This window comes from Lathyrus oleraceus, chromosome 7, assembly GCF_024323335.1.
Source record: "Lathyrus oleraceus cultivar Zhongwan6 chromosome 7, CAAS_Psat_ZW6_1.0, whole genome shotgun sequence".
NCBI lineage: Eukaryota > Viridiplantae > Streptophyta > Magnoliopsida > Fabales > Fabaceae > Lathyrus > Lathyrus oleraceus.
In genome coordinates this window covers 418,882,367-418,894,803 of record NC_066585.1, presented here as the reverse complement: position 1 = coordinate 418,894,803, position 12,437 = coordinate 418,882,367, and the positions used below count along the sequence as shown (strand labels likewise).

The window sequence follows — 12,437 nt, the reverse complement described above, 5'->3', positions numbered from 1 at the left end:
ACAACACTAAGACTATATTATCATCTGTAAAAGCGGTAATTTGTCACATCGAGGGGTTATCGCACCTTAGTGAGATTGAGTTGAAGCACTTTGATTTTGCTGTCGTCTTTATTTTCAAAGTCAAAGGCTTATTTACTTCCTTGTACCAGATTTAAAGCCTCCGTTTGGAGCAGGTTCTAATTTAATTGAATTTTTATTTTACTTGCTATGCTTTACTTTATTTAATTTCTTGCCATGCCTTACTTTATTTAATTTCTTGTCATGCTTTACTTTATTTAATTTTCCCGCCATTATCTTTATTGCTCGCTTTAATTGTTTTACACGCTTTACTTGTACTTTATGTCTTACATTCTAAACAAATTTTCAACATGTTCAATATCGTTGTATTTGTCTGTATTACCATGTCTGGCTAAATCTTTCAAATGTTAGAATGTAAGGATCGCGGTTAAAGAGATGTTTTACATATTGCATCTGTAGAAATGCTTTATGGGCTGTTTTGATTCTTAATTCAGGTTTTCTAAAACAAACTTGGTTAATTTTAACTACTCAAGGAGTGTGAAAGCACCCTGGCTTAGTAACTAGGAATGTTTATCACTTTAAGGAAAAATGATTTTTGAAACTGTTTTTGGATGCGTTGATAGATGTAAAATCAGAAAACTCCTTAGGTAAAACTTTCCAAATCAAAATCACTTTTCAACTAAGTTTACGAGTCTTATTTCTTAAAAATAGGTTTACTACTTTAACGTTCTGCGCACCTTTTATAAGTGACAATAAAAGGCCTTAATTTAAGGGTAAACTCGGTTCTGAATACACGAAAGCAACAATTCCTGTTAAATGGATTCTTTTCAAGAGTAGAAAATATTGCCTCATAAGTAGTTCTATCTAGACAATCGAAACATCATTTAACTGACGTGAAATACATTCAAGCCTGTCTTTATCTGCACTGTATTTATCATTTTCTTTATTTACTGTTATTTTGCGACATCAATATCTCATTTGTACTGCCTTAGATAAACATAGTAACAATAGTAATCGATAGATTGACGATTTAGTCTCTGTGGGATCAATATTCTTTTATATTACTCTGACACGATTCGTGCACTTGCGAATATAGCGATCAAGTTTTTTGCGCCGTTGCCGGGGACCAACTTCGTCAAATTTCGTACCCTATTGTTACACCGTCTAGACTAAGGCATTATTAGCCGGTAAATGCGAAAAACCCGTAGTACCGGAAATTTAGTAGATCCTTTAGCGGAACCCGAATGTTACACTCGTACACACCTCTTACTCGTCCGAATTAAGAAATCTATGGCCGAGGATCGCGACCGGAGACCTCTTAAGGAATTTGCCCAACCCTCTAACGAGGAACCCAATTCTAGTATAATAAACCCCCTCATTCCTGCCAACAATTTCGAACTAAAACCATCTTTACTGCAATTAGTGCAACAGAACCAATTCGCGAGTCTCGCTACTGAGAACCCAAATCAACATTTAAAAGTCTTTATCCAACTGGCCGACACCTTTAAATCCAACGGTGCTTCACCTGATGCGATTCGTTTAAGATTATTTCCTTTCTCCCTCAGGGATAGAGCACGTTCATGGTTAGATTCACTTCTAGCTAACTCAATAACTACCTGGGAAGACCTTAAGAGAGTATTCCTTGCTAGATATTTTCCCCCTAGTAAGATTGTTGTTCTTCGAAACCAAATAACAAGATTTACTCAAAACCAAGGAGAATCACTTTTTGAAGCTTGGGAGAGATACAAGGAGCTGTTAAGAGTCTGTCCACAACATGGCCTAGAAAAATGGTTGATCGTTCATACCTTCTACAATGGACTCCATTATAACGCAAAGATGAGCATCGACGTTGTCGTTGGTGGCGCATTGATGAACAAACCTTACCCTGAAGCTTGTGACCTAATTGAGGATATGGCCCAAAACCATTACCAATGGAGAACTAAACGAGCATCAGTAGAGAAAAAGGAGACCCAAGGTGGAATACATGAGATAAGTTCTATAGACATGATGCAAGCGAAGATGGACGCTTTAGCCCTTAAGGTCGAACATATTTCTACAAACTCAAACACCGCAGCGGTAGTCCACGCAGAATGTGAACTTTATGGATCTAAAGGACACGAATCATCAGAATGTAACCTTTTAACGACCTGAACACCGACCAAGTGAATTACGCCCAAGGTAACCCATTTTCAAACATTGACAATCCTGGATGGAGGAATCACCCGAATTTTTCCTATAAAAACCAGAACCCTATCCAAAACTATACACCTCAAAGACCACAAGGTTTTCAATCCCAAAAGCCAAATCAACCTATGCAAGTTGTTCCCCAGAAGCCTAACCTTGAGAAGATCATGGAGAACTTTATATCAGGCCAGACTCAGCAAAATAAAGAATTCCTAAACCAGAACGTTCACGTAAACGAACTGATAACGCAATTAGGGACCAAGGTTGATCAGATAATTACTCATAATAAGATGCTTGAAACCCATATCTCACAGGTAGCACAAAACCAAGCCCCGCAAACTACACCTGGAGGACAATTCCCTGGACAACCTCAACTCAACCCTCGAGGGAAAGCTAACGCTATCGCTTTACGAAGTGGGACCGCTTACGAAGGGCCTCGTAACCCAGCAATGAGCGAGTCAAAAGCTTCTAAAGAAAATATACCTACGAACCAAGAAGAGGAACCGATGGAACCCGGAAAACAAACCGACCAAGAAGGAGAAGCCATGGATAAAACTTATAAACCACCACCCCCGTACAAACCACCAATCCCATATCCGCAAAGACTTAAACAAACCAAAATCAATAACCAATACCAAAAGTTTATAAAAGTAATAGAGAAGCTTCATGTAGAGATTCCTTTCACCGAAGCCATCACCCAAATTCCATCTTACACCAAATTTCTCAAAAACATCTTAACCAACAAGCGTAGGCTTGACGATCCCAAACCCTTGGAATGAAAATTTATTTTCGAGAATAAACTTGCTAAGAAGGAGAAAGACCCTAGGAGTTTTTCTATACCTTTCATTCTAGGGAGTCATGTGATCAACAAAGCTTTCCTAGACTTAGGCGCTAGTGTGAGTTTAACGCCCTTAGTTATGTGTAAAAGGTTAAACTTAGGAGAATTACAACCGACTAAGATGTCCCTCCAATTAGCTGATAGATCTGTTAAGTATCCTGTAGGCATATTAGAAGACATCCCCGTTAGGATCGGTCAAATTTATATCCCGACAGACTTTGTGGTCATGGATATCAAGGAAGGCGACAATATCCCTATCCTTTTAGGTAAACCATTTTTATCAATAGTCGGAGCTATAATAGATGTTAAAAGAGGAGAACTGACTTTCGAAGTAGGAGATGAAAAGATAGAGTTTATTCTTTCAAAGTTCCTGATGGCACCAATCATAGGAGACGCATGTTACGCGATTGATATCATAGATGAATGCATAACGGAATTTGATCAGGAAGAACCTATTATCGAACCATTTTCAAACCCGAATGAAAAGGATGACGAGCCAAAGGAAACAGAACCTCACACTAACGAATGTTTGGCCCTTACTCCTGACCTTTCACCAAATTCTCAAAAACCAGCTCAAGAACTTAAGGAATTGCCCAAGAACCTAAGATACGAGTTTTTGGATAAAGAAATGAACCTCCCAGTAATAGTTAGTGCCACCTTAAACCAAGAAGAGACAAATCGACTCTTGAATGTTTTACGAAGATACCCCTCTGCCTTAGGATACAACACCTCTGATTTAAAAGGTATAATCCCATCCTTGTGTATGCACAAGATCTCGCTAGAGGAGGATTCAAAACCTTCCAGAGAACATCAGAGAAGAATCAACCCTGTAATGAGTGAGGTGGTAAAGAAGGAAGTCCTTAAACTACTAGAAGCTGGTATAATCTATCAGATCTCCGATAGTAAATGGGTAAGACATGTACATGTGGTACCCAAAAAAGGAGGCATCACAGTCGTGCGGAATGAGAAGGGCGAGCATGTGGCTAAACGTATAGAAGGCGGATGGCGTATGTGCATAGACTATAGGAAACTCAATAAGGCAACTAGGAAAGACCATTTCCCCCTTCCATTCATAGATCAAATGCTTGAGCGTCTTGCCAGACACTCTTACTTTTGTTATCTGGATGGATATTTTGGATTTTTCCAAATACACATACACCCCGAGGATCAAGAGAAAACAACCTTCACCTGTCCTTACGGAACATTTGCTTACAAACGAATGTTGTTTGGACTCTGCAATGCGCCAGCTACTTTCCAACTTTGTATGATGTCAATCTTCACAGATTATCTCGACGAAATTATGGAAGTGTTCATGGATGATTTCTCGGTATGTGGGTTTGACTTTGAGAATTGCCTCATTAATCTTGAGAAAATCCTAGAAAGATGCGTAGAAGTTAACCTTGTATTAAACTGGGAGAAGTGTCACTTTATGGTTAAAGAAGGCATAGTGTTAGGACATATAATATCTAAAAGAGGCATTAAGGTCGACAAAGAAAAGATAGAAGTGATAGAAAACCTTAACCCTCCCAAAGACTCTTAGAGAAGTCCGAAGTTTTCTTGGACACGCCGGTTTTTATCGACGCTTTATCAAAGATTTCTCTAAAATAACAAAACCCCTGACCGGCCTTCTGATGAAAGACGTTGAATTCATCTTTGATGAAAAATGTATCGAAGCCTTTAATAATTTAAAACAAGCGTTAATTTCAGCACCCAATTTACAAACTACAGATTAGACTCAACCTTTTGAAATAATGTGTGATGCTAGCGATTTCGCTGTAGGAGCTGTTTTAGGACAAAGAGAAAATAAGAAATCACATGTGATATATTACGCTAGTAGAACCCTAGATACCGCTCAACTCAATTATACGACAACAGAGAAGGAACTTCTAGCTTTAGTTTTTGCAATTGATAAATTTAGGTCTTATCTTGTCGGATCTAAGATTATAGTCTACACAGACCATGCAGCTATCTGTTACCTTATGAGCAAAAAGGATGTGAAACCTAAATTACTCAGATGGATCCTTTTACTGCAAGAGTTCGACTTAGATATCTGAGACAAAAGAGGAATAGAAAACGTAGTTGCTGACCATCTTTCCAGACTAGAGCATTTGAAGCCAGACCATTTACCTATAAATGATGATTTCACCTATGACAGATTGATAGCTAAGCTAGATACCGTTCCTCTTGAAACTAATAAAGACAAATTTGGAACAATTTCAGAGATTAGCAGAGTACCATGGTACGTTGATTTTGTGAATTATCTAGCCGCTGATATCATACCACCTGACCTCAATTATCAACAAAAGAAGAAATTCTTTAAAGATGTAAGACATTTCTATTGGGACGAACCACTCCTTTTTAAAAGAGGAAGAGATAACATTTTTTCGACGTTGTATCCCAGAAGAAGAAGAAGTCAGAAATATCATAGAGCATTGTCACTCTTCACCCTATGGTGGACATTCGAGCAGCATCGCTAGTGACAAGCTACTGAGCGTCACTTCGCACTTATCGAGGCCAACCAGGGGTCTCTCTTAGGGCGCTCTAGGAAGCTGCAGGAAGGTCTTAGTGCTCATAGCAGGAGTCGTCGACCCAGGCATCCTGACCAGAGCGGTGACGGTACCGGTGCTCAGCCATAGTTCTCTCTTTCAGGTTACTCCTACCCTATCTCATATCGAAACATTGGGGACAATTTTCGGTTTAAGTTGTAGCACCTCAAATTTGCACCCTACCTTTTGTGCATACATTTTCACTTTTTAGGTTATTAACATAACAAAGTCCATTGCATAGCATTGCATGGCCATTTGCCCAAGTGCAAGGTCCTCAGACAGAATTAGGTCAACTGATCAGGAGAATCAGTCAATCAAGCGAGCAAGTGTAATTTCCATTGAGACAAAGCCCTAGGGTTGATTTATCAAGTTCATATGGTCTAAGGATCATTTTGAAGTGATTTGGCCAAAGATTGGATGATCAAAGCTCAACAGTCAGGCTGAATTTCATCTGGAACCATAGAAAGTCAACTATGGTCAATTGTGGTCAACTGTGCCTGATTTTATGGATTGGGAGGTGGGAGATGGTTTGAAAGGCTTCATTCATGTCCATATATGTCTTATTTGACATATCAAAGACCAAGGTTGAAGAATTGGAGGTCAGACAAGAAGTTTCCTAAAATGGCAGGTGACCTGTAATTTCAACTGCCCAAAATGGAAAGTTTTGCTCCTCAAAATTACTTCATCATACAAGCTTCAAATGGAATTTTGTCCAACATCAAAGTTGAAGATATTGTTCTCACCATTCCAAAAAGTCCAAGAACATGAAATTCCCATGTGTGGTTGGCAAGATATGATCCATTCATTTTCAGAAAATGCATAAATTCAAAGTGCCATAACTTTCACATGGAAAGGCCAAATTGGGTGATCTTTCTTTGAGCAAACCACATTTAACATGTACTTTCATGGTGAATTATCACATTTCATCAAAAATCATCATAGCAAAATGGCATTTTTTAAGTGGACTAATTTGCATTTTTGGCATGAAAAGGTGATTTTGTGAATTACAAGCCATATGCATTTGGGACCAATTGCAATACATCATGAATGTCATTTAGAACTTGCTTGAACTGGTTTTGGACTGATACATTGGCTGCACAATGGAAAGGGCATTTTGGCCAAAGCTCACAAAAGTGCATTTTACACTAATCACTTGCATTTGCCTAAGCTTGATTAATTTTTGGATTAGCATGAGGTATAAAAGCTTAATTGTAACAGAAATGCATAATCACATCTCATTCTTTCAAATCCAAAGAAAAAATCACAAGATTTCTCTCAATTTTCTTCACATTTTCACACACTTTTTTCACAATTTCCATTGAAATCATCACCTATTGTACTGGTTCTTGCATTGATCCTTCTCCACAGAGATCATTGTGCAGCTGTTTCATGAAATCGTGGCCAAAGCTAGAAGAAATCACAACTGTCCAAGCTAGCTCGAGTTCATGGCAGTTTGAGAATTCTGCTACCTGGAGCATTGCCGAGCTGAACTTTCACCTTTGCTCACCCTCTACATCATCATAGAGTACCTGTTTATGCCATTGGAGCTTCAAAACTACTAGATTCAAGATCTGCAAACTCATAAGGTTAGAAATCGATTTTCGCCATTGCTGAAATTGAGATGTGGTTCTTATAGATCTTCGTTTGTAGAGTGCAATGCAAGTTGTAGAAGTGAAATCCATCAAGATTTGAGAGAGAAATCTAGGATTTAAGTTTGGATGTTCAAACTGTTCTTGATCGAAGCTTTTTATAGGTTGAGTTTTAGCTGAAATCATTGTGATATTGTTAATCCTCATTGAATGACGAGTCTATCCATGTGTGATTTGTTCGTTTTGGTGAAGAAATGTTCATGACGAATTTTCTGGAATTTTCTTGATGAACATGATGAAGAACAGCTTCAGAGACGCGTTTGATCTTATTTCCTTGCCTTTCCATTTGAATTTCTGTTTACCGCCGTTTCTGACCAATCACGAGGCGCCATTCCTTTTAATGAAACTCTGCGTTTTGGTCCTGGCCAGGCGTATTTACGGATATGCCACTCGGTTCAATTAAAATCATTTTCATGTTTAAATAAAAATTTCATTTCATCACATAACTTCAAAAAATCATAATTAAATCATGGATTATCCAAATCGGATGGGGATTTTTGTGTTGATCTTCAAATTTTCTCTAGTTTTGTTTAGGTATGATAGTCAAAGTTGTGCCTGGTGATTTTTTTGACTTTGTCTAATGCCTTTGATCATGTATGCTTCATGTGTATGTTTTACCATTTTTATCATGAAATCTTGATGCCTTGTCCAAAATGATTGAAATTTTATAGGCTTGTTCTTGACTCTTTCCTGGTGATTTTGATGTATAGTTTGCTAATTTTGAGTTCCTGGTTAGAGAGATATGATGTGCTCAAGTTGAGTGTGACAATGTGTGTCACACTATGTTATGTCAACTTTATGAATTTTGTTTCCCTGCTTGTGCTTTGCCATGTGCTCCCAATATTTGCATGTGATATCATCTGTATGTCTAGTTTCAACATGATTTTTTGTAGGATTTGTTGAGCCATTTCCTATTTGATTAGGATTTTTGTTTGCTGTTTAGTCATTTTTAGGGTTTTCTTGAGTGATTAACCTACATGCTTTGTGAAATTCTCATACCTTATCATATGAAGATGAAATTTGGTGGAGTGATTCTTAACATGTTCAATGTCATTTTGGCTTTGGTCCCATTTATTTCGCATTTGTTGTCACTGTTTTACATTTGCTTGAAGTTGACACATGCTTTGTGACCTAGTTTGGATTGATTTTTGATTACCATGACTTGTTGAATTTAATTTCCCTACTTCCTCTTGTCCAAATAGCATGAAATTTGATATGATGCTCATTGAATGTGTTCTATTTAGACTTGAATTTTTGTGGAATTTATTGAGCTGTTTTGGTATTTGTTTGATTGTCATCATTCTGTTTGCTCATATGTGGTTCACACTTGCCTAGTTTGACTTAAATTGTGCATGAAATGAATTTGGTGCATAGTTTTGATGTGAGGCCAATTTGATTCTCTTCTTAATTGATTTATCTTGGTTTTGATCATTTTTCACTTGCTGTTTTGGATTTTTCATCTCCTTTTGGCCCTAGTCTTGGACTAGTGGCTTGTGATCTCACTTTTGAGTTGTGTTTCAGGTTAATAGCACAAATGGCCTATGCTTGATGATGTGCCTCCATTGGAGTTGACTTGTGACTTGTATATAGCTAATTTTGACTTTGTTTTGCAGGGTTGATACTTGGGTTTGAGCCTTAGTGGCTTGCACCTTGGTGCATTGGCTTGTGTTTGTCTGTGTATAGTTAATTGTGAACCATTTGATGTTTGGTTTTGTGATTGGTATACTGATTGTATTTGATTGGTTTCAGGTACATTAGTTGCTAAGATTGCTTTGCTTTGCTTGATAAGCAATTTGCACTGAGGTATAACATTCTTGTCTCCATGTAGTCTGGAAGACCTGGCCTGTTACTTGGCCAGGCACCTGTCTGAAGTCCTCCTTAAGAGGCAATGTTTGTGCTTGTTTATTTTGTCCCCAAGCAGGTAAAGACCTCTATGAGGCAATTGGCGGATAAGAGAGATATGCAATCTATCTCCCGCTCTTCTGTTGAGTCATCCCTCTGCTCACACCAATGTGTTGATGCATTGGGATACAAACCCAAGATCTTGTACAGTGTACAGTTGTGTCAGTGTCTTAAGTGTAGAAGGGTTCCCACTTTCTGGACCCACACTTCCTTGTCTAAAGCTCTCCCTGACCAGGGATAAGAGCTGTGAAGTCTTATCTTCACTCACCTTTCATCTGCTTCACCTTGACTCTCAATGTCAAGGTTAAAAGCAAAACTCACCCTGTACAGTTGGCTTGCTCTTGCAGCCCCACCCTTGTTTGAGCCCCATTTGTGTGTATATAGTGTGTGCTGTTTGCGATTGTTTGCTATTGCTTGTGCTTTAGGATAGGCTTGCTTCCTGTGCAAGTTAGCTAGAAACCTTAACTTAGGGATGATTTTGCATGATAACATCTAGGCTCGAGTCGTAGTCTCCCTAGTTGTGTCTCCCTCTGTTATCTGGTTAGGCTAGTCCTGTGTCCCTTCGTAGGGGAACTACGTCGCCCTGATCCTCATACCAGATGAGGTACGTAGGCAGGAGATGAGCAGATCTCTCCGGGCGCCCGTCTTGTTTTGCATTGTGTGTGTCAGGAGATGGACGTAAGACCAGCGATTGGCATTCCGTATCCTCTTGGTGTGTGCTTGGAAGCTGATGTAAGTCGATCGAGTGGCATTCGGGTTCCAGTGTGCGTGTGTTGGTTCGGAAGCTGATGTAAGCCCAGCGATTGGCATTCGGGTTCCATGTTTGCCCGTGTTTGCATGGTTTTGTGTGCGTGTTAGCCGAGCTACGAATGCTCTGATTCTCCTTCGTCCAAAGGAGATACGTATGCATAGGATGCGACATCCTAGCGAGCATGTGTCGTTTCCCCAGTCCGAACTACTTTGACTCTGATGTCTATGCCTGATAGACTAAGTAGGCCCAGGATGCGATATCCTGCCGAGTCAGTCTTGTTTGTTTTCTTGTGTCTCTTCCAGCCAGTGTGTGTGTGTTTGAGCAGTGTTTTAGCAAACATTTTCCTTCCTATTGCGCGTGGATCCCGTCGAGTACGACGGATGCGTAGGGGTGCTAATACCTTCCCTTCGCATAACCGACTCCCGATCCCATTCTCTTTGGTCGCGAGACCATGCTTTTTCCAGGTTTACTCTGAGCGTTTCCTTTCCCTCTTTTGGGATAAATAATGCACGGTGGCGGCTCTGTTGTTTTGTTTTCCTGCCGGTTTTTCGCGTAATGCGACAGCTGGCGACTCTGCTGGGGAATTAAGAAGTTGACCTCTTGCTGGTCCATCTTCCCCGAGCGAGTCTCTCCTAGCGCTCTCTAGGTTAGGGCTTTGGTTGCTTTGTGCTGTTATTTGTTGCATTCATTATTTATTGTTTGCATTTATTGTGTGCATTGATGTTTGCATTCATTCATATTCATCTGCTGGTTGTGCTGTGTCTCTTTGATTGGGGGTGGGAGTTACTCGAGGTGAAAGGCCCAATACCCAGGCTATGAGTGAAATCTAGGAAACCTAGGAATAGAGTGATTCATGGGAAGCGGGTGGTATGCGCCACTTAGCGGAACATTGATATCACGAGCAGTTCAGACTCTGATGGGGTATTATCGGTGCATACATCTGGTGTGCACAGGATGATATTCTTGAAAGGGTTGTTTATCCTGCGTTTCTCTCGATCTTACCCCGGCCTAGATGACACTCGTGAGTGGGAGGGAATGATTATTACAGGTACTGTTGCTGACTGATTGGTGACTCTTGGTACTGATGGTGACTATGGATTATGGACATTTATTTCTGGGACGCCAGAGTTCTGTCCGTGGTTTATCAGCGGGTTCCGTTTATTTCGGATCCCCGGGTTGAATTTGAGAGTACCTGTTCAGAGGATCTGGCTGTCATCCGTTCAGCGGATGTTTCTGTGATAGTGATGTAATCTCCGGTTCCGTTTATTTCGGAACCCCCCAAGTCGGATTTATGGTGACTCGGTTGACTGTGACTGGTTCGGAGAATAGGTCTTCAGATGACTTGGTGACGCAGTGACCTGCATTCATGCATTTGCATCATCCCATTTTGCATTCATCCGCATTCAACCCATGTCGATCCGTACTCAGGGTCCATTGTTGATTGAGATTCTGGTTGAGAGACATCCAGATGTCAGATTGTTATGGATGAAAAATTATCTGTCTCAGTGATGCTAGAATCAAAGGAAGGAATATTCCTGGTACGGATAGACATTGCATGTGTGAGTCATACTAACCAATTTGCTGTTTTGTAGGTGTCAACCGGTGCGCATAGCTCGTTTGCTCAGATATCCTGCTAGGGGCAACAAATCCAACCTGATGGATCTTCCCAACGCCGACATCCTTGAGCTGAAAGGGATGGTGAGGGATTTGTTCAGTGTTGTGCAAGGGCTTGCCTTGGGGCAGAAAGCCATGGCTGAGAGATTGGAAAAGATTGAGAAGTGGCTGATGGTGGAGAAAGTTCAAGGAAAAGCTCCATCATCCGAAGTGACAAATCCCTCTGACTCTGTAGCAAAAGAACCCTCTGGCGGTGGCCTGCTCAAAAAAGAGGTTGACTCAAGTGGTGTGCCAGTAAAGAAGGAACGTGGTAAGGATCGTTATCACCCTTATGCTGCTGCTGTAACCGCCCCTGTTGGTAATCCACTTGTACCACCGCAACAACTACCACCTCAACAGAAGGCACCGAGAGCTAGGAGCCAGGTGAAGAAGAAAAAGGAGGAGCGTCAGTTTGAGGAACCACTTGTGACCTACACCCTTCTGTTCAGGAGATTGAGGGATTTGGGGTTAATCCGGCCAAGGATTTTGATTCCCATAGCACAACAGAAGAGGCCTGCACACTATGATGAGAATGCCAGGTGCGAGTTCCATTCCGAGGCACCCGGGCATAATGTTGAGGGTTGTAGGGCTTTCAAGCATGTCGTCCAAGACATGGTGGACTCCAAGACCATCAACTTGGCACAGATAATGAATGGTGATGTTAACCCCGTACCCAGGCAGGGTCCTATAAAAGTGAAGATGGTGAAAAAGGTCAAGAAAGGAATGGAGGTGACTGAGGAAGATCAGTTAAAGGTTCCAATGGCTGTGGTCCCAAAACCTCTGGTACAGGAGGGAGCTTTCCCTGCTATTGATAATTGTTGTGCGACCGTCACCACAGAGGGGTGTGTATTGATGAGAGACACGACCCGGAAGATGATAGAAGTAGAAACGGACAA

General features: G+C 40.6%; 1 non-coding gene across 1 annotated transcript; it reads right to left on the bottom strand.

The window, feature by feature from the left end:
• Positions 1-1,692: 1,692 nt before the first annotated feature.
• LOC127110059 (small nucleolar RNA R71) lies at positions 1,693-1,799 on the bottom strand. Its single transcript, XR_007797297.1, has one exon. It is a non-coding gene; the product is annotated as a small nucleolar RNA R71 (small nucleolar RNA).
• Positions 1,800-12,437: the final 10,638 nt, after the last annotated feature.